At 38.9% G+C, this 19,177-nt stretch overlaps 1 long non-coding RNA gene across 1 annotated transcript in view; it reads right to left on the bottom strand.

The window, feature by feature from the left end:
* LOC125484627 overlaps positions 1–10,785 on the bottom strand; it is an 89,234-nt gene extending 78,449 nt beyond the window's left edge. The window contains exons 1-2 of the long non-coding RNA XR_007263452.1: positions 10,677–10,785; positions 10,361–10,563 (exon numbers count right to left, since the gene is read on the bottom strand). This is a non-coding gene — a long non-coding RNA (uncharacterized LOC125484627). The remainder of the gene's footprint in view (positions 1–10,360; positions 10,564–10,676) is intronic.
* Between the last annotated feature and the right edge of the window lie 8,392 nt (positions 10,786–19,177).

Below are 19,177 nucleotides of genomic sequence, written 5' to 3'. Positions count from 1 at the left end.
TAATGGGCTAATTATCAACCATTTGAACTGCATCAGGAATTTTCTATCCACGACAAATAAAAGGATTTGAACTCTGACTTACTGGCTTAGAGACAGGAGCACTACTTGATGTGCTGAAACACCTCTTCAAGAGTCATTGAGTCATAGAGTCTATAGCACTGAATGAGACCCTTTGATCCAACTCGTCCATGCCAACTAAATTTCCCAAACTAAACTAGTCCCACTTGCTTGCGTTTGGCCCATATTCCTCTAAACCTTTCCTATTCATGTACCTGTCCAACTATCTTTTAAATGTTGTAACTGTACCTGCATGTACCACTTCCTCTGATAGTTCATTCCACATTTGAACCACCTTCTGTGTGAAGAAATTGCCCCTCAGGTCCCTTTTAATTTTTTTTTGCCTCACCTCAAATATATGCCCTCGAGTTTTAAATTACCCCAATCTAGGGAAAGAACATTTGCTATTCCCTTTAACTATGCTCCTCATGATTTTATAAACCTTTATAAGGTCACCTCTCAACCTCCTACACTCCAGTGAAAAAAGTCCCAGACTATTCAGCCTCTTCTTATAACTCAAACCATCCATACCCGACAATCTTTTCTGCACACTTTGTAATTTAATAACATCCTTCCTCTTGCAGAACAACCAGAACTGTACACAGTACTCCAAAAGTGACCTCACCAACGTCCCGTACAACCTCAACATGACATCCCAACTTCTATACTCAGTGGTCTCAGCAATGAAGGCAAAGGCGCTAAATGCATTCTTAACCACCCTGTCAACCTGCGATGCAACCTTCAAAGAACTATGTACTTGAAGCCCTAGGTGTCTGTTCTACAACATTCCCCAGGGCTCTATCTACCAGTAACGGTATAGGTTCTGCCCCTGTTTGTTTTACCAAAATGCAATACCTCACATTTATCCACCTGCCACTTCTCAGCCCATTGGCCCAATTGATTAAAATCCTTTTGTAATCTTAGATAACCTTCACTGTCCTGTAAACTGCCAATTTTGGTATCATCCGTAAACTTACTAACAATGCCTCCCAAATTCTCATCAAAATCATTTATAAGAATGACAAGCAACAGTTGACCCAGTACCAATCCCTGTGGAACACTGCTGGCCACAGGCCTCCAGTCTGAAAAACAACCCTTCCCCACCACTCTGTCTCCTACTGTCAAGCCAATTTTATGTCCAATTGGCAAGGTCTCCCTGAATCACAAGTGATCTAACTTTACTAATCACTCTCCCATTGTGGACAACATCTACCGCTCTGCCCTCCTATATCTTTTTGGCCACATCCTCAAAAAGACTGATTCAATTAATATACTTCTGAAAGCAATATTCTAAGGAAGTGTCTGGGAGTCTAACATATTGTGGTTACTAATTGCAGAACTGCCACTGGTTCAACTAATAAGGTTAAAATTATAACATCACATAATATTTATAATGCAGAATCAGACCATTCAATCCAACATGTTCATGCTAGTGTTTATGCTGCTTATGAAACACCTTCTACACTCTGATCCTTTGAGATAACCTTTCACTCCTTTCTCACTAATACATTTACCTAACTTTCCCTTAGCTTTCCAACTACCACCACCCCTTGAAGCAGCAGGTTTCATCTTGTAACTATTCTGAATTGCCTGTTGCATTTTTAGTCACTATCTTGTACCTTTAATCCTACCTCCGGATTCCCCTCATGAGGAAACATTTTGTATTTGCCTACTTTATCAAAACATTTCATATCTTAATGCTCTCTTGACAGGTTACTCTTGGAGATTGGTTAACGTGGTGCCACTATTTAAGAAGTAACGAAAAACCAGAGAACTATATACCGGTGAGCCTGACATTGGTGTCTGGCAAGTTGGCGGAGGGAATCCAGAAGGACAGCATTTACATGTATTTGGAAAAACAAGGACTGATTAGGGATAGTTAACATGGCTTTGTGTGTGGGAAATTGTGTCTCATGAATTTGATTCATTTTTTTTGAAGAAGTAACAAAGATGATTGATGAGGTGGACATGATTTATATGTACTTCAGTAAGGCATTTGACAAAATTCCTCTTGGTAGACTAGTTAGCAAATTTAGATCACATTGAATCCCTACAGTGTGGAAGCAGGCCATTTGGCCCATTGAGTCCACCAGACCTTCCGAAGAGCATCCCACCCAGACCCAACCCCTGCATTTCCCACCCTGGACACTATGGGCAAGTTAGCATAGCCAATCCACCTAACCTGCACATCTTTGGACTGTGGGAGGAAACTGGAGCACCTGGAGGGAATGTGCAAACTCCACACAGACAGTTGCCCGAGGCTGGAATTGAACCCAGGTCCCTGGTGCTGTAGGGCAGCAGTGCTAACAACTGTACCACCTTGCCACCCCAATGGACTATAGGGAGAACCAGCTACTTGAATACAGAAGTCAGTTGAAGGCAGAAGATAGAGGGGGGTGGTGGATGGTTGCTTTTCAGACTGGAAGCTTGTGACCAGTGGTGTGCCACAAGGATCGATGCTGGGTCCCCTGCTTTTCATTATTTACATAAATGATGTGGATGTGAACATAGGAGGTACGGTTAATAAGTTTGCAGATGGCAGCGAAGAAGGTTACCTCAGAGTACAATGGGATCTTGATCAGATGGGCCAATGGGCTGAGAAGTGGCAGATAGAGTTTAATTTAGATAAATGTGATGTGCTGCATTTTGGAAAGGCAAGTCAGGGCAGGAATTATACAGTTTATGGTGAGGTCCTGGGGAGTGTTGCTGAACAAAGAGAACTTGGAGTGCAGGTTCATTGTTCCTTGAAAGTGGAGTCACAGGTAGTTTGGATAGCGAAGAAGGTGTTTGGTATTTGCTTGCCTTTATTGGTCAGTGCATTGAGTAGAACAGTTGGGAGGTCATGTTGCGGCTGTACAGGACATTGTTTTGGCCACTTTTGCAGAGAGTAGTAAGGGCGTGGAATGCCCTGCCTGCAAAAGTAGTAGACTCGCCAACTTTAAGGGCATTTAAATGGTCATTGGATAAACATATGGATGATAATGGAATAGTGTAGGTTAGATGGGCTTCAGATTGGTTTCACAGGTCGGCGCAACATCGAGGGCCGAAGGGCCTGTACTGCGCTGTAATGTTCTATGTTCTATGTTCTATGTATTGCATGCAGTTCTGGTCTCCCTCCTACAGGAAGAATGTTGTGAACCTAGAAAGGGTTCAGAAAAGATTTACAATGTTGGAAGGGTTGAACTATAGGAAGAAGCTGAATAGACTGGGGATATTTTCCCTGGAGCATCGGAGGCTGAGGGGTGACCTTAGAGGTATATAAAATCATGAGGGGCATGGATAGGGTAAATAGGTAAGATCTTTTCCCTGGGTGGGGGAGTCCAAAACTAGAGGGCATAGGTTTAAGTTGAGAGCGAAAAGATTTAAAAGGGACCTAAGGGGTAACTTCTGCATGCATAGGGTGGTGCATGTGTGGAATGAGCTGCCAGAGGAAGTGGTTGAGGCTGGTACAATTACAACATTTGAAAGGCGTCTGGATGTTTAGATGTATAGGAACGGTTTAGAGGGATATGGGCCAAATGCTGGCAAGTGGGACTAGATTTACTTAGGGTATCTGGTCAGTATGGACGAGTTGGACTGAAACTTCTGTTTCTGTGCTGTATGTCTGTACGACTCTTTAGAAAAATGTGTCCCAATCTGTTCAATGTTTCCTTATAGATTCTGTTCTGCTACTTGAGGCAATTCAATTTTGTAAATTCTCTGGTCCCTCTATATGCTTTTTAGAATATGAAAATCAGAACTGTTTGCTGTATTTTAGATGTGGTCTAACCAAGGTGTAATACAAGTTTGATGCATGGGCTCAATCTTACTTTTTTTTTGTCCAGGTCTGAGTTACGTGGAGGTTTTTTGAGGGATTTCAGTTGTAAGGCCCACAAGGTTTCTTGTATCTTACAAAACTTGCCCAATGTTACCATTCCTAGAGCAACTTGCCACTCAGCAGATATCTGCCAAAAGACCAGCACCACACCATCTTTGAAAGACCACTATGTACTGGACAGGCACTAGTAATCACAAAAGTGTATTCCACATGGCAAATAGCTGGCACACTCCTTCATACATACAATGTCATTTCCTCACCCTAGTCACTGTTTAATCACCAGGCTGAAACTCTCTCTCTAACAGTCTTGTGGATGTACCTACACCAAATGTACTGCAGTGTTCAAACAGACAGCTCACCACTGCCTGTCTTAGACACAGATCTGTTCACAATAGGATTACTCAATGTTTCTGGCTGTGGTTTGTTATGATTTGACATCTGTTTCATTGCACTGTCATCCTCTTTACACTTACTACAATCTTGATTTTGGGCATTTTTGATGATTTCTTTTGAATTCCATGTGTCAACTGTGGACGTTACACACAAACTTTCTGTCCAGTGTTTAGGTTGGATAATTCATTAACCATGTGTCATCTTCTCCTGATTATCGAGTAATGCATCACGTACTCCTGGGGGTATTGACGAGTATTGACTGGGGAATGTTGTGCAAAGTTGTCTGCTGAACAGCAATTGCACATTCATTCCACGTGATGAAATTTATAAGCTTGCATGGGTATACGTTCTTGGTTTAAATTGTGGCACTGAGCCTGTAGGCTGATGATCTCCTTTGCAGAGTTATGAGGTCTCCTCCCACTGTGAGCACAGGATTTTCAGTGGTGCTCCTCATGGACTATGGTCTTTACTTTTCTTGGTGATTCTGTGAATGATGAGCAAACACATGTTCTTGCATACCAGCAAGCCTGCAATCACTGAACCTGTTGTGTGGGTTCAACATAAAATATCTGGGATGACCAATCTGGGTTTTTGTAGTTACACTTGATGAAATCTCCCAAATCATTGATGTGGTGGGTTTGGTAGTGGTTGATTGAATCATTGTTTGTTATTTCACTTGTGTATGAACTGGAAGGAATTTCACACTGCACCAACATCCGGTTCTGCATATCAGTTATCTATGCGCGTATAATCTGGATGGTGGCAAATGTTCTGTTGGTACTAAGAGAACAATAGTGTTAATATATAGTCTCAATCTTTCACATGCAATAGAAGAATTAGCGTGAAAGTCAAATAACTATCAAGTCTTATCATGTGTTTGTGATTCTACTGCTCTGTAGGAATCATACTCTTATCCTACATTTATGATTGGATATTGTCACACCTGGTTACAGCCAGCAGGTACCATGTGCAAGTAAGATAGTTCAAATGTGGGAGAGCTTAATGTGTATGCATCTAGCTGCTGTGAAGTTTACGCAGGAACAGAAATAAGATAGACTTTCTAGAGGTAGCTCTCTTTAAGAAAACCTCACAGACAGGAGATCGCATTACTGCTGCTTACTGTTCCTACAGGAGGTGCCAATCAAACCACAAAAGTGTACCTTGCTAAATGTCAGCTAACTCTGAATATTCATGCTCTGGCCATTCTCATCATCTGGCTGTAGAGCTTGGCTAGACATTTTGTGGATCTTCTCTTGACACTGTTCGCTAGAGGTTCTTGTGAGGTTGGATTGCTGTACTTGCAAGTGTTCTGTTTATAAATTCTCATTTTTTGGTTTTTGCTTTTCGCATTGGTGTTTCTAGTGCCACATACCTTGCATATAATATTAAAGGCTGGGCAATTTCTAAGTGCATGTATGAGACCAAACCAACCACATTACTTACTAGGCTTGCAATGTATTTGCAATTGAGCCAATGAAGCTTGAAAAATGCATGACCTGTTACTTGAAGCCACTTTGAAGTAATGCTTTCAGGTCTAACCTTTGGGCTGATCCAAGCTGTCTTTTTGGAATGTTTACATTGGGAAAGTGGCTGTCATGAGTATTCTGTCAGCCAGCTCTGGCAGCATGAGTTTAGTGATGTTCTTTGTTACAACATCTTTTTATGACTTGGTCAGAGGATTCCATTGGCCTGAAAGAAATGATTTCCAAATGGTGAATTGTGATGTTGAACTTCACTCGTAATTGATCTTTGAGTGTTTTGACCTTATTTTATATGGATTTTTGTGAAGATGAGTGTAGGGCGTCATTAACAAGGGCACGAGGGATGGGGAGCTCTCAGTTGGCATGCTCTTTAAGCGGTTATTAATAAATAAAATAATATTCATTTGAAATGTTTGAGCATCTGCGCTAGAATCTATTTTATGGGTTGTGCTCAATAGGAATTATTAAAGACTATGAAAAGTATTTTGTTAAGTTACTTGCCATTGTTTTTAAAGAAATGTTACAATGAATTCTGTACATGGATGTGCTTCTTCAAAAATATTATAAATATGAGTAATGTCCCTCTGTAGAAAGAACTGATTGGATTATATCAAATACTTAAACTAAGAAGCAATGCAATACCTATATGCATTACAATGCACATAGCAAGTCAGAAGATTTCATGAATTATTGAGCAAAATTCAGAACCTACATCTGGGTTGTTTCTATTTGGACAAGGAAATTGAGGCTCTCTAACACCCTCCATTTTTAAAATCAATTTCTGCACAAGCCATTGGCCTTGATCTTAATCACTGGAAGCCAACAAAAAACATTAAGACTTTTTTTAATAATCAAGTTTCTGCTGCAATGGTGATGAGTGAATGTAGAAATAACAGCTAAATCCATTTGGAAGTGTTGACTTCTGCCTTTGTATATTTATGAGATGAAGCTTTGCAGCTTAAAATGTGAAAATGTGCTTATTCTCAGCGTACAAGACAGAGCAATCTCTCTTCAAGGCACCACGCTTAAATTGGATTTTGTTTTAAATGATGTTGCAATTTTTTTCGACAGGTTTTGATACTGAAGTTTAATAATATTGAGTGCTAGAACATAACAGACACTTTCCAGAATCTCCTAAGATCCAGACAATTTCCTCTATACTTGGCTACTGACATAAACAAACATTCCATGAGAAATATGCAGAATTAAAAACTGAATAGCCTTCCACATACAAAAAGCCCCAGGCCAGGAAAATAAACACAAGACAATTATGTAAATTATGTAACTATTCCTATACACATTTTTTTTTGCCAATGCATGATTCTGTTCGTAATAAAAATCTTTATTTGCAAATTCTAATCTGTGGAACAATTAGGAACAAGATTGGCAATGAGGAACAGTTGAAAATTGAGACAACCTTTTAAAAGGAAAGGTAAAGAAAAAAATCACAATCATTTCTGTAATATGAGCTTTTCAAATTCTTTCTGAATGAACAATAGGTCAGTTTCCCAGTGGCCCAGGTGTAAGTATATTGCCTGACATAGTAAAAATAGTGCAGACTAAGAAGATTGATTTGATTCACAATTTGTGCAAAATCAGCTAGCTGCAACTTAGTTGGTGAGTAGCTGCTGCTCTTAGCTTTTGTGTTACTGAGCTAAAGAAGAAGAAATACTCAGCCAGAATTCTCCCTGTCATGGTCATTTTATAAAATTATTACCAAGAAATTATTTGTATGTAGACACCATTTGAGGAAACAGCTCAGCTATGATACCACTTTCAAGGCTTAAAAACGCTCATAAGACTTTGTAGCATTTTGAGATGAGCTTTTTGGGGAAGGCACTGAAAGCTTGTTAAACCAACAGGACTGTACCCCAGCATGCATTAATTCCTCAGAAGCTAAGGTGGAAAAGGAACAAAATCCAGAAACCAAAACCTCTGTGCTGATTTAGGTAAGATTATGAGAGTAATATTCAGGCAACAAGATTTTGAAGGCAGGTTTCTCAACAGGACATTTTAACGTCAATTTTGCGTACATTCGTCTTTGCATCAAGGTGGAAGGGACCATTTCCTACTGCTATCACTTTGCTATGCACATCCAAATCAGTTACATGGTGCAAGACATCAGAATATTAATCAATTATACCGTCTTTAGACTCTGATATCAGTTCAACTTAGAAGCAGCTAGCCTTCTCATGAGATTGTGTTGAATGAAAATGCTCCATTTAAATAAGATACTTCCTAGATAAAACTGCCCATTTTGCAGGTCTACCTATTTATCTACCTTGAGAAGTATTGAGCTGCACTTAAAACTGCCTGAGTAGGAGAGTCTGGTGATTAGCATATTTTTGATCCTCATCCATGGTGAAGGATACCAAAGTGATGTTTAGATTTCCCAATGGACTGGTCCTTTCATAACGTTTTCATGTCAAAGGAGAAGTACCAAAGAAAGAAAGGAAGAAAAGCAGCATGAAGGATGGACAACATCAACCCACACAATGTGCACATAAGCATTGAAGATATATCACCACATTCATGATAATCTACAGCACCAAGGAACTAAACAGCTCTGTCTGTGCTCGTCAAATTCAGCACCATTGTTAACTGTTGTACTGCGGTGACTGTCAATGATATTATTTTTTATTAAGTTTAGAGACCCAGAATTACAATTGACACAAAATTCAAAACGTTTATTGATACATTTAAACAAAATAGTTTCAATTTAATCCTACCACTAGCCCTCAGCTGGTCAACCTGAGATGACTCTCTATATTACTTAGAAGTGAGATCTTCCTGCTTGATTCACCAGCACTCTTCCCACCAATTTGTTTCCTCTGTTTCCTTTATTGTGTTGTCCTGTGTGGAACTTTTTCCAAGGGTTTACATGCAGAGTACACTTTTTTAACGTAGTTTTCGAATCTGCTTTAGTCAATTTATACCTCTACTTCAGCTTGATCTGTTTATATTTAAGCCCTTTGTTTCAGAATTAACTAAATCATGTTCAAACGCATTGTAAAATTCTGTTATATTATAATCCCTCCTCACTAATGGTTCTTCCTGTAAGGCCTTTCTATCTGCACAGTACCAACTTCAAAATAACTTCTCCCCTGATTTTTTTTTTAACCTCCTCTCTATCCAAACTGACACCAGTTACCAGTTCAGAGATAAGAGTTCTTCTTTCTCGTGCATTTATACCATCTTTTATTATCAGGGCTACTCTCCATTTCTACTTTGTTTATCTCTGAAGAATGTTTTTCCCAACCTTGGTCACTTTGCAATCATACCTCTGGAAGAGCTATTCAATTCCATCAGTGCTCAATCAAGAAAGATACTTCAGTAAAATAGTTCTTTCTATTTAGAATAAAAATAAGTTTTATTAAAATTCTCTTTGTGGAATTGTAAAACTGTTTGCAATCTCTGTCGATTTTTATAAACTTCGGCAAAAGGATCCTCTCCCCATAAGGTTCAATCCTGTGTTTCACTGGTGTTGTGTTCCTGGTTCCCCATTCAATATGGTATTGGGGCTGACCCTAAATTCCAGAAGGGTCAGCAGCTCAACTCACCAATTGTCAAAGTCCTGCCGTTCTGATATTTCTGCAGTGTACATATAACATGCATTTTCAGGCCACATTCTTTTAATGTAGAGTCTATCTCATAAGCGATAGATGTTACATAATATAATTCAATTTCCCTTCTTGTATCTACTGCCACAAATAAGTAATTATCTCTGTAAATACCACATAGTACCAGTCCCGTAGTTCACCTCAGTAATAAGACAGGTCATGCTCAATGAATTCATATTGTGAGCATAGATATGTTCTGTACTTAAACACATCAGTCTGTGTTTAAATATCAATTATGGTGCTCTGTAGGTCAATGCAATTTGAATAATTTTTACAATTGTCAGTACAGTCACGGAAACAGCTTTGCAATTAATTTTTTTAAAAAAATAGCCTTGATTCTAAGCAACCCAGTAAGAATTCCCACAATAGTTTTCAGTTAATGAAGTGTTCTTATGTTTCAAAGCCTGGAAAAGATTGTTCATGAATTTTAAATGATAGAACGCAAGATATTTTTAAATGCAGCGGAAAAGCTACACAAAGTATAGCAAGATATCGCAATTTGCAAATTATAAGCATTGATATTTATACATACTTTTCACTTTGGGGGTGGGCATCACTGGCTACGTAAATATTTATTGCCTTTCCTTAATTGCCCTTGAAAAGGTAGCAGTGAGCTGCTTTCTTGAACAAATTCAGTCCATGAGTGGTAGGTAATGATAAGATTCAGAAACAGACAGCTGAACCAAATCAGCCTTTACCTCTGTATTTGCAAAAGAGTAAAATTAAACCTTCAATGGCCCTCAAAATTGGGCCCAACGGTTCCTAACAAGACTTTTGAAAAATTATTCCCAGACTCTGTGAATAATCAGGTCCAGATATCAAAATATAGCGATTCATTAAAAATAAATTAACTTTAGCAGAGTAATATTAAACAACAAAGTTAACCTGATTGGTCTATGCTATAAACTCAAAATGCCTTTATTTTCAGCCTCATTCAAAGTCAGACAAACAAACAAACATAGTTGAAAGATAAATAAAAGAAAAAAACTTACCAGATTATTTAAGTGACTTTCATGATGTGTTGTTCCACAAATATAGATGATGGTTTCTTGTTAATTTTTTGAAAATGTCGATCAGGGTAACCTTTACAGTTCAATCAGATACAGGCAGTAATACTTACAACTCAGTTTTCTTTTCGGTGATCTTCCAAGAGCTGCTCTTGGGCGTTTAGGCAGGGAGCTTTCAAATCTTCATGCTGTAACATCAACATCCAGATTCCTTATCCCCAGGAAAAAGAGTCTAAACCCCAATTCAAACCCTGACCATTCCCTGATAGACTCACCATCTCTTCCACAAGGTCCCACTTACCATCATCATCTGCCACCTGCTTGAGCATAAGGTCTCTGCCAGGGCACTGACTTTGTTAATAGCCAACTTCTGTTACCTATTTAAACATAAAGCTCTTCCAAGAGATGATGCATCAGTAAAACCTTGATCAGGAACCAACTTGCAACTAATGTCCATGCCTGGAATACCATGTATAAACAAAAGATTATTTTGTCTGTTTTCCTTTTAACACAAGCTGTTACCAGTACATAAGTTATCTTTAGCTCGCAGTTCACAGCTCCAAACAAAAATTGATAAAAGAATAAAATAAAAATATTGAAAAATCAGTGAAGGTTCTAATAGTAGACTCATTGTGCCATTAGGGAGGGAGCACCAGGATTTTGACCCAGCCAAGTGATGTAGTTTCATGTCAAGATAGTGTGTAGTTTGGAGGGACTTGCAATGGTAATATTCCCATGCATCTGCTGCTCTTGCCCTTCCAGTTGGTAGAGGTCATAAGTTTAGGAAGTGCTATAAAAGGAAGATTGTACTGATGAAATGTTAACTTTGCTTCTCTCTGCAGTTGCTGCCTGATCTGCTGAGCATGTATAACATTTTGTTGTTTTGATCTCACTTCTGACTTTTCAGTGTTGTGATGGTCATTGCTGAAGCAACTGAAAAGGAATGGCCTTAGGACACTACCCTGAAGAATTCTTATGGTGATATTCACTAGTAAGATAAAAGAAAAAAAATGAACATTTTATAATTTAGTGAAACCTCTGATGCTTCATGGAATTAAAAGGGAAATTCTCATGATGTAAAAATATATATTTTATTGTTAACATAAGCTCTAATGATCAATAGAAGATAGTGGCGAGAACAATGAAGATAAACATGGATTAATTTTAGTCAAAGGATGAAAAAAGTTGCTAACTTAGTGTGCTGATAAATACATTTCTTTAAAAATTAATATTTATTGGACAGTTTTGGTCCTAATTATTGGTTACCCTGCCTTTTCCCCATGCTGTGCATTCCAGTTCCTAATCACTCACTGCATGAGAAAACTTTTCCTCACAAAGCCTTTGGTTCTTTTTCCTATTACCTTAAATCGGGTGTCCACTTGTTCTTCAACTTACCCCAAATGAGAACAAATCAGTACTGGCTTTTATATCAGACTTATTTATCTCTGTTTGTGCTATTAATTCATCTACTTAGTCACAAATGTTTTGTGCACTCAGATAAAGCACCTTTAATTTTAACCTTTTAACCTTTTTTACGATTCAATTTGCTTCACTAAAGTTCCATTACAATTAAATTCAATGCACTAAAAATTTCATATTCCTCCTTTGAGGCGGTGATGGCTCAGTGGGATTATCGCTGGATTGTTATTCCAGAGACCCAGATAATGTTCTGGGGACCTGGGTTCCAAATCGCCACGGCAGATGGCAAAATTTGAATTCAAATAAAAAAAATCTGGAATTAAGAGTCTCATGATGACCAGGAATCCATTGCCAATTATTGGAAAAACCCATCTGGTTCACACAAGTCTCTTAGGTGAGGAAACAGCCATCCTTACCTGACCTGGTCTAGAGACTCCAGACCCACAGCAACGTGGTTGACTCTTGACAGCTCTCTGGCAAATTAGGGATGGGCAATAAATGCTGGCCTAGCCCTATTCATCCCATAAATGAATAAGGAAAACTTTGTGCTACCATTTACATGAGATGTGCCCAGTGAAAATGAAACAGGAAATGCTGAGGAAATAGCTGAAACTTGTTGGGTCTCCAACGAAGCCATCAGGAGAGCCAGTGTGCGGTGGGAGGAAGAGTAGTGTGCAAAGGGCAATGCCAAATGTTGGCAGTAAGGCATAGAAGGTGTCAGGAATGGAGAGCACGTAATCAGGGACGGAAGAGAAAGACGCTGGAAGAGGAAGTCTTAGCAGCTGGATTATGGGATGAACTGCATCCTGATAGTAAACCTCAGAAACAGTGGGGAGACCTGCTATACGACCAATTCACCCAGGCCTCTTGGCTCCTTCAGGAGATACATCTCAATGGAAGAAAAGTCCTGACACTGGCTGGGGTTACGTGGGGGTTAGTGGGGAATCATTGTTAACTTGGTGACCAGCTTGATGGTCAGTCTCAGGGTTGGAAGGGCATGCCAATACTCACATATGTGTAGAAAAGTCTTTTCCCAGAAACACTGTACTGCAGGAGGCTGAACTTCCCCCAAATATCTGAGTGACAGATTCAATCAAGAAACTGCACCTCTACAGTGAGGTAGCAACTGACCTCTGCATGATGTTGCAAGAAAAGTTAAGAATTGGAATTGGCGGACACCAAATGCCCAGTGGTGCCATAGATCATTGTGGCTCTCAATGTCTACACCTCAGGCTCTTTTTGGATGCATGTGGTATCTGCCAATCTGAAGACCAGTCAGTGCAATAGGAAGGTAAGCAATGCTGCATTGAAGAGGAACAGCAACTGTGTGCAATACCACATTGATTGTGACAGTCAAATGGAGATGTCAGTTGGCTTCAGAGTGGTCGCTGAGTCCACAGATTCAGGGTGTCATTTGCTACACACTTGGTGATCAAGGTTCCAACAGAGCAGCTGGTGGCTTTTCGTGACAGGAGGGATTTATATTCTATTAAAATCCACCTGGGCTGAGACCACTGAGAAAGATCCTTCAGGTGTGTGCAAGGTACCTGCAAAGCAGCCACGATACTCACATGCTTTGGCAGTTCTGAGTGCCACAGCTTTTGCACCTCCACTGTGCACTTTCAGGAATGATAGTGTGACAAGACTATCCACTAACAAACCTGACCACTTGCACCCAAGAGGAAACCTTGCACAGATACAGAGGAGAGGTACAACACTTGCCAAGTGACAGCTTCAGCAGGCCATGAGTCAGTAAGGAGTATGATAAATGTGAGGGAAATTTTGCCTGAATGAGACAGTGGGAATATCTGGGAATTTAGTTCAACATGGGAATTCAACTGGAGGATCTTTTTCAAGTTCAATTTTAGGGTAAAAATCAAATTCAGACCTGAAAGTAATAGTTTTTAAGTAAGTTCAAATAGCCTAATTAAAAAAGCAGCAGCCTGTTAGTGACAGTTATCAATCAAACACCTGAAATCCCTTGCTTAAATCAGGTTTGTTTGCTCTCTAACTTAAAATAAACTCACACCAGGTTCACCAATAAACAAACAAACAAAACATTTTTATTATAACAACCTGATCCTTTCACAAATGGCAAAATGGATTTTTAATTAATATGCAAATTTAAACTATACCCCCTTGAAATCACAACACACATGCACATTAATTCATAAAAAGGGTAGAGAAAACAGACAACTGCCTGCATCAATATCACAACGCAAGGAATACATTTCATGCTGAAGTATCCAAATCAGAAGGGAGGTAAGAGGTGATTTTTACACAGTTCTTTTAGTTTCTGGCAAATGAGATCATGTTGTTGTCAACCACTGCAATCTCCAACTTGCTTGTCTGCCAGTTGGACCTAGGTCTTTGCTTGAATTAGAAGGGTATCCTTTCAGAATATTGGTGCTGATTTTTTTTTTCATTTATAGAGGGAGAGAGAAGGGTGGGGTCTGAGTGAAATCACTGCGGGGCTGTCATAGCAAGAATCAGAAAACTTTTACAGCACTGAAAGAGAGTCTTTGTCCCATTATATCTGTGCAAACATCCAACAATCATCTATTCACTTATCAAGGGAGAGAGTGGGGTGGGGTATGAGTGCGACTGCAACTTAAAATAAATCCAAAAGCTATTGCTGGGCGGTAGTCTTTTTCAATTCAAAGGGACCTACTGCCAGCTAGTCTCACGAAAGTGTAATTCCAGTTTCTCCAAAAGTTAAATGATCTTATGTAACTGATAATTAAACACTACACAGTGCCATGCTTAAATACTGCTGCTAAAAATAAATTAATAAATGACCTGTATCCAAATTTCCATTTTCCCAATTCTCATTTAATAAAAATATGCAGTCATAGAGAGTCATAAAGCTTTCATAGCACAGAAAGAGGCTTGTTGTCCCATTGTATCTGTGCAAACATCCATCAAACAACCATCTATTCTAATCCCATGTTCTAGCACTTGGCATATAGCATTGTATGCAATGGAGTTTCAAGTATTCATCTGAATAGTTCTTAAATGTGCGTAATGTCTTTAGGTAGTGAGTTCCAGTTATCCACAAGCCTCTAAGTAAACAAAAATCCTCAAATTCTCTTTAAATCTTTTGAGCCTTAGCATAAAACTGCACCAACTTGTCATTGACCCCTCTACTAAGGGAAAAAGTTTCTCCTTATCTACCCTGAGTATGTCCCTCAGAACTTTGTACAGCTCAATCAGAACGCCCTCTCAACCTTTTTGGGTCTAAGGAAAATAACAGCAGCCTATTTAGTCTCTTTTCACAGCTAAACACTGCAGCCCCAAACAATATCCTGGTGAATCTCTTCTGCACCTTTTTTTTAGTGCAATCACATCCTTCCTATGGTTAGAGACAAAAAAACTGCAAATGCTGGAATCCAGATAGACAAACAGGAGGCTCGAAGATCACAGCAAGCCAGGCAGCATTTGGAGGAAAGGAGCAGTCAATGCTTCAGGTATTACCTTTCTTCAGAACATCTTTCCTATAGTGTGGTGATCAGAACTGTACATAGTACTCCAGATGAGGCCTACAATTATAAATAGTCGGTACAGTATGTTGAGCTGGACTTGTGCCAGCTGGGTTTAGGGCAATTCAGTATTACGAATATGGCTTCCAAACTGGTGCTAGATAGCTGATTTAAATATTCAAGAGCCTAATGCCTTTTTTCAGATGTGGCTCCTAAATCCCAAACGCTCTGCCAATTTAGACCATAGCACATCTCTGTCTCACAATGTATGTATGCTTCTTGCCTGAAGTTGTGGATCATCACACAATTAGAGCCACTCATTTTTTTTGGCCTGTGTTTTTTCAAAGAATCTTTGAACTGATGATATGTTACCTTAGTCTGTTGATCAGTATTTCCCATTTTTGATGGTCACAAAGGCTCAAAATCGAACTTCCTAATAATGCTGCTCTGGTCTTTCATTTACAATAACCCAAATGCAGTAGAAATGTACCAATAACCTCTCTAAAACGAACTATACAAATGATCCCCGAATGTTGCAGTAATGAGCTGTTAAAACTAATTAACCAGTTAAAGCTGGTTAAGTTCACACTCTGGCGAATTCACACGGGGGAAATTTCACATGAACTATTAATCAGGAACTAACAGAACACATCAGACCTTGCCATCCAGTCTTTAAACAAGAACTATTTGAATTTAACTCCTCAGTTCTTCAGAATGTTTCGTTCAAAGTGATTTGAGGCTGTTTCACAATCATTTGAGATTAGATTTTAATGTTTCCAAGCTAACTGCTGGCTCAGCTCCAAGATTAAAGTTCACAGGCTGTTTATTGCAAGACCTGGTGCCATCGCTTGCTTTTTTTAACCACAGCCATAACATAAACACTATACAGTTTACTTTACTGCAAATGAACTGACTCATCCGTGAAAGAGATAGAAGCACTTTCGAGAGAACTTCCACCAATTGTTTAAATTTCAAATCTTTCTGAATGTACCCTCTCAGCAAAACTGAGAACAAAAGAGAAAGAAAAAATGCAGCAAACAAAATGAAAATAAATATTATGGGAGCCAAATTAGACAGATCCTGTAAATAGGCACGGGATCACAATTCAGAATTCATGCATGTCAGCCAGTGCAACCTGTGGTATTAATCGGCTGGTCTCATCAAGAACAGGGGAAGATTGATTAGTACCACTTAAAGCTAGCCTGTACATTTTATTGTACGTTCATCAGGTATTAGTGTCGCAGGAATCGGGAAATGGAAGGGAGAGCGGAACTCGGGAAAATCACAATCACCAGAAAAGAAGCACTGAGTAAATTGTTGGAACTATGGGTTGACAAGAGCATGGGTTCTGGGGTCTTCGACCCAGGGTCATGAAGAAGTGGCTTGTGAGATAGATGATGCATTGATTTTAGTCTTACAATACTCCCTTGATATGGAGAAGGTCCTTTTAGATTGGAAGGTAGTAAATGTAATTCATTTATTTAGAAAGGGAAGAAGACAGGAAGCAGGAGACTATAGGCTAGTTCCATTAAAATTTGTCAAAAAGAAAATGTCAAGCTACAATTAATGAAAGCTTAATGGGCAAATTATATAAGTATAGGATAATCAGGCAGAGTCAACATGGTTTTTTGAAAGGGTAACCATGTTTAATCAATCTATTAAAGTCCTGTGCTATGGATAAAGGAAAAACAGTGAATGTACTGTACCTAGATTGACAGAATGCCAATAAAATGCTACATCAACGGTTATTTTGGAGGTAGCATATTAGCATAGATAGACCAGTGGCTGGCTAATAGCCAGCAGAGAATAGACATAAATGAGTGTTTTTCAGATTGGAAAGGCATAATGAGTGTTGTGCTACAGGGATCGGTTCAGGAACAACTGTTTACAATTGATATGAATAACTTGGATAAAGGTGCAAAGAGAATGGTTGCCAAGTTTGCTGATGGCACAAAGATAAATAAGAAAGTAAGTTGCGAAGAAGACATAAAGAAGCTACAGACGGACACAGATAGGTTTAGGCAAGTTGACAAGGATGCAAGTGTTATATGGGAAAATGTGAAATTGTCCCTTTTGGTAGGAAGAAAAAGAATTATCATATCTAAGTGGTGAGAAATTGCAGAGCTCTGAATTGCAGAAGGATTTGAATGACCTAGTGCCTGAATTACAAAAGGTTAGTATATATGTACAGTAAGTAATTAGGAAAGTTATTATTAACTATTTCTCTCTCCAAAGATGCTACCAGAACTCCTGAGTTTCTCCAGCAATTTTTTGTTTTTATTTAGAAAAAAGTGAGGTTATTCTTCAGTCATAAAGGGCATTGGTAAGGCCACATCTGGATTACTGTGCACAGTATTTAAAGAAGGATGCAAATGCGTTTGAAACAATTCAGAGCAAGTTTATTGGGCTAACAGCTGGAATGAGCAAGTTTTGAACTGAGGAGAGGTTAAACAGGATCGACTTGATTTTAGAGGAGAAAGAGGCAACTTAAGTGAAATACATAAGGATTCTTGATAGGGTAGGAGTGGATATTTCCTCTTATAAAGGGATCAACAACTGGGAGTCACTTGAAAAATCAGGGTTGCCAATTTAAAACCGAGATGAGATGAATATTTTTCTCTTTGAGGGTCATGAATTTTTGGAGCTCTCTTCCTGAAAGGGTGGTGGAAGCTGAGTCCTTGAATATTTTTGAGGTTGAGGTGGATAGATGCTTGATAAGACAGGGATATATGAGAATGTGGACTTGAGGTGAAAACTAGATCAACCATAATTCTATTGAATGGCAGAGCAGGCTCAAGGTCTGAATGGCCTACTTCTGCTCTTGTTTGTATGTTTGGAAGGCCTTGCACTTCAGGTTTCTGATTCACACTCAGATCATCTGTCCAGATTTGAAATTATGCCTAGGCTAGTTTCTAGCCCTACCAGGTATGACATGAAAAAATTTATTTTGCAAGTAAAATAATCACTCTTTAATATGTATCCAGATTTCAAAGTTAAATACATGCACCTGCATCATTTGATGCTGGCAACAGGCACACCTCTCCTACTTCTTTCTGACTTATTTCCGGAGCAAAGGCTACAACATTAAGTTGACAATTACATACACCAGGCTCCCTCATTTGGAGTTATTACAACAAATTTCAGGCATCATTGGCCCGCATATCTTGAGAATGCTTCTACTGCCTAATTTTAGATGACAGTGCAGTTTCCAAATTTTCAAAGCATAAAATGGCTTTTCTTGGATCAATGAGGTAACATATCTAAATTCAGGACCAAGGAAGTTGATTCAGTTTATTTTTATTTGCAAACCATCAGCATGTTGCTATTCTAAGCTGCAGAACACTCAAATTGAGTTCTGGCATTGTTGTGCAGAGCAGTCCAATTTATTATTTTATTTTATCCTTAGCAGTACTGCATTACAGTAATGGATCAGAAATAAATCTATAAAATATGTGGAGGGACAAAACTATAATGGCCTTGCTCTGAGATTCAGACTATTCTTAACCATTGGGCCTATAACTATAACTGATTTTTGAAATTTACACTGGTACATCAATTGAGAAATGGTCATTGATTAATCTAGTTTAGACTGAGGACCAACACCATGAGTTAAAAACCCAAGCATCACTTTCATCTGTATTACATAAGAAATTTTAGCATGAGTGGGCTATTCATCCCCTCAAGTCTGGTCTGCCATTCAGTCAGATCATGACTTATCCAATGTTTGTCACATCACTTTCCTGCCCTTTTCCGTCATCCTTGATTCTCCTACTGGTCAAGAATCTACCTATCTCAGCCTTGAATTTACACAAGCTGCCCCTGTAGTTCTTTTGGCAATGCTATAAAGTTTCAAATCTCATCTTACTGAGTGCTCATGTAGCATGATATGCTAAGGGAAGTGTGC

The sequence above is a fragment of the Rhincodon typus genome, chromosome 1, assembly GCF_021869965.1.
Source record: "Rhincodon typus isolate 14 chromosome 1, sRhiTyp1.1, whole genome shotgun sequence".
In the NCBI taxonomy this organism is placed as follows: domain Eukaryota; kingdom Metazoa; phylum Chordata; class Chondrichthyes; order Orectolobiformes; family Rhincodontidae; genus Rhincodon; species Rhincodon typus.
The sequence above is the reverse complement of the archived record's forward strand: the minus strand, read 5'-3'. Positions and strand labels throughout refer to the sequence as shown.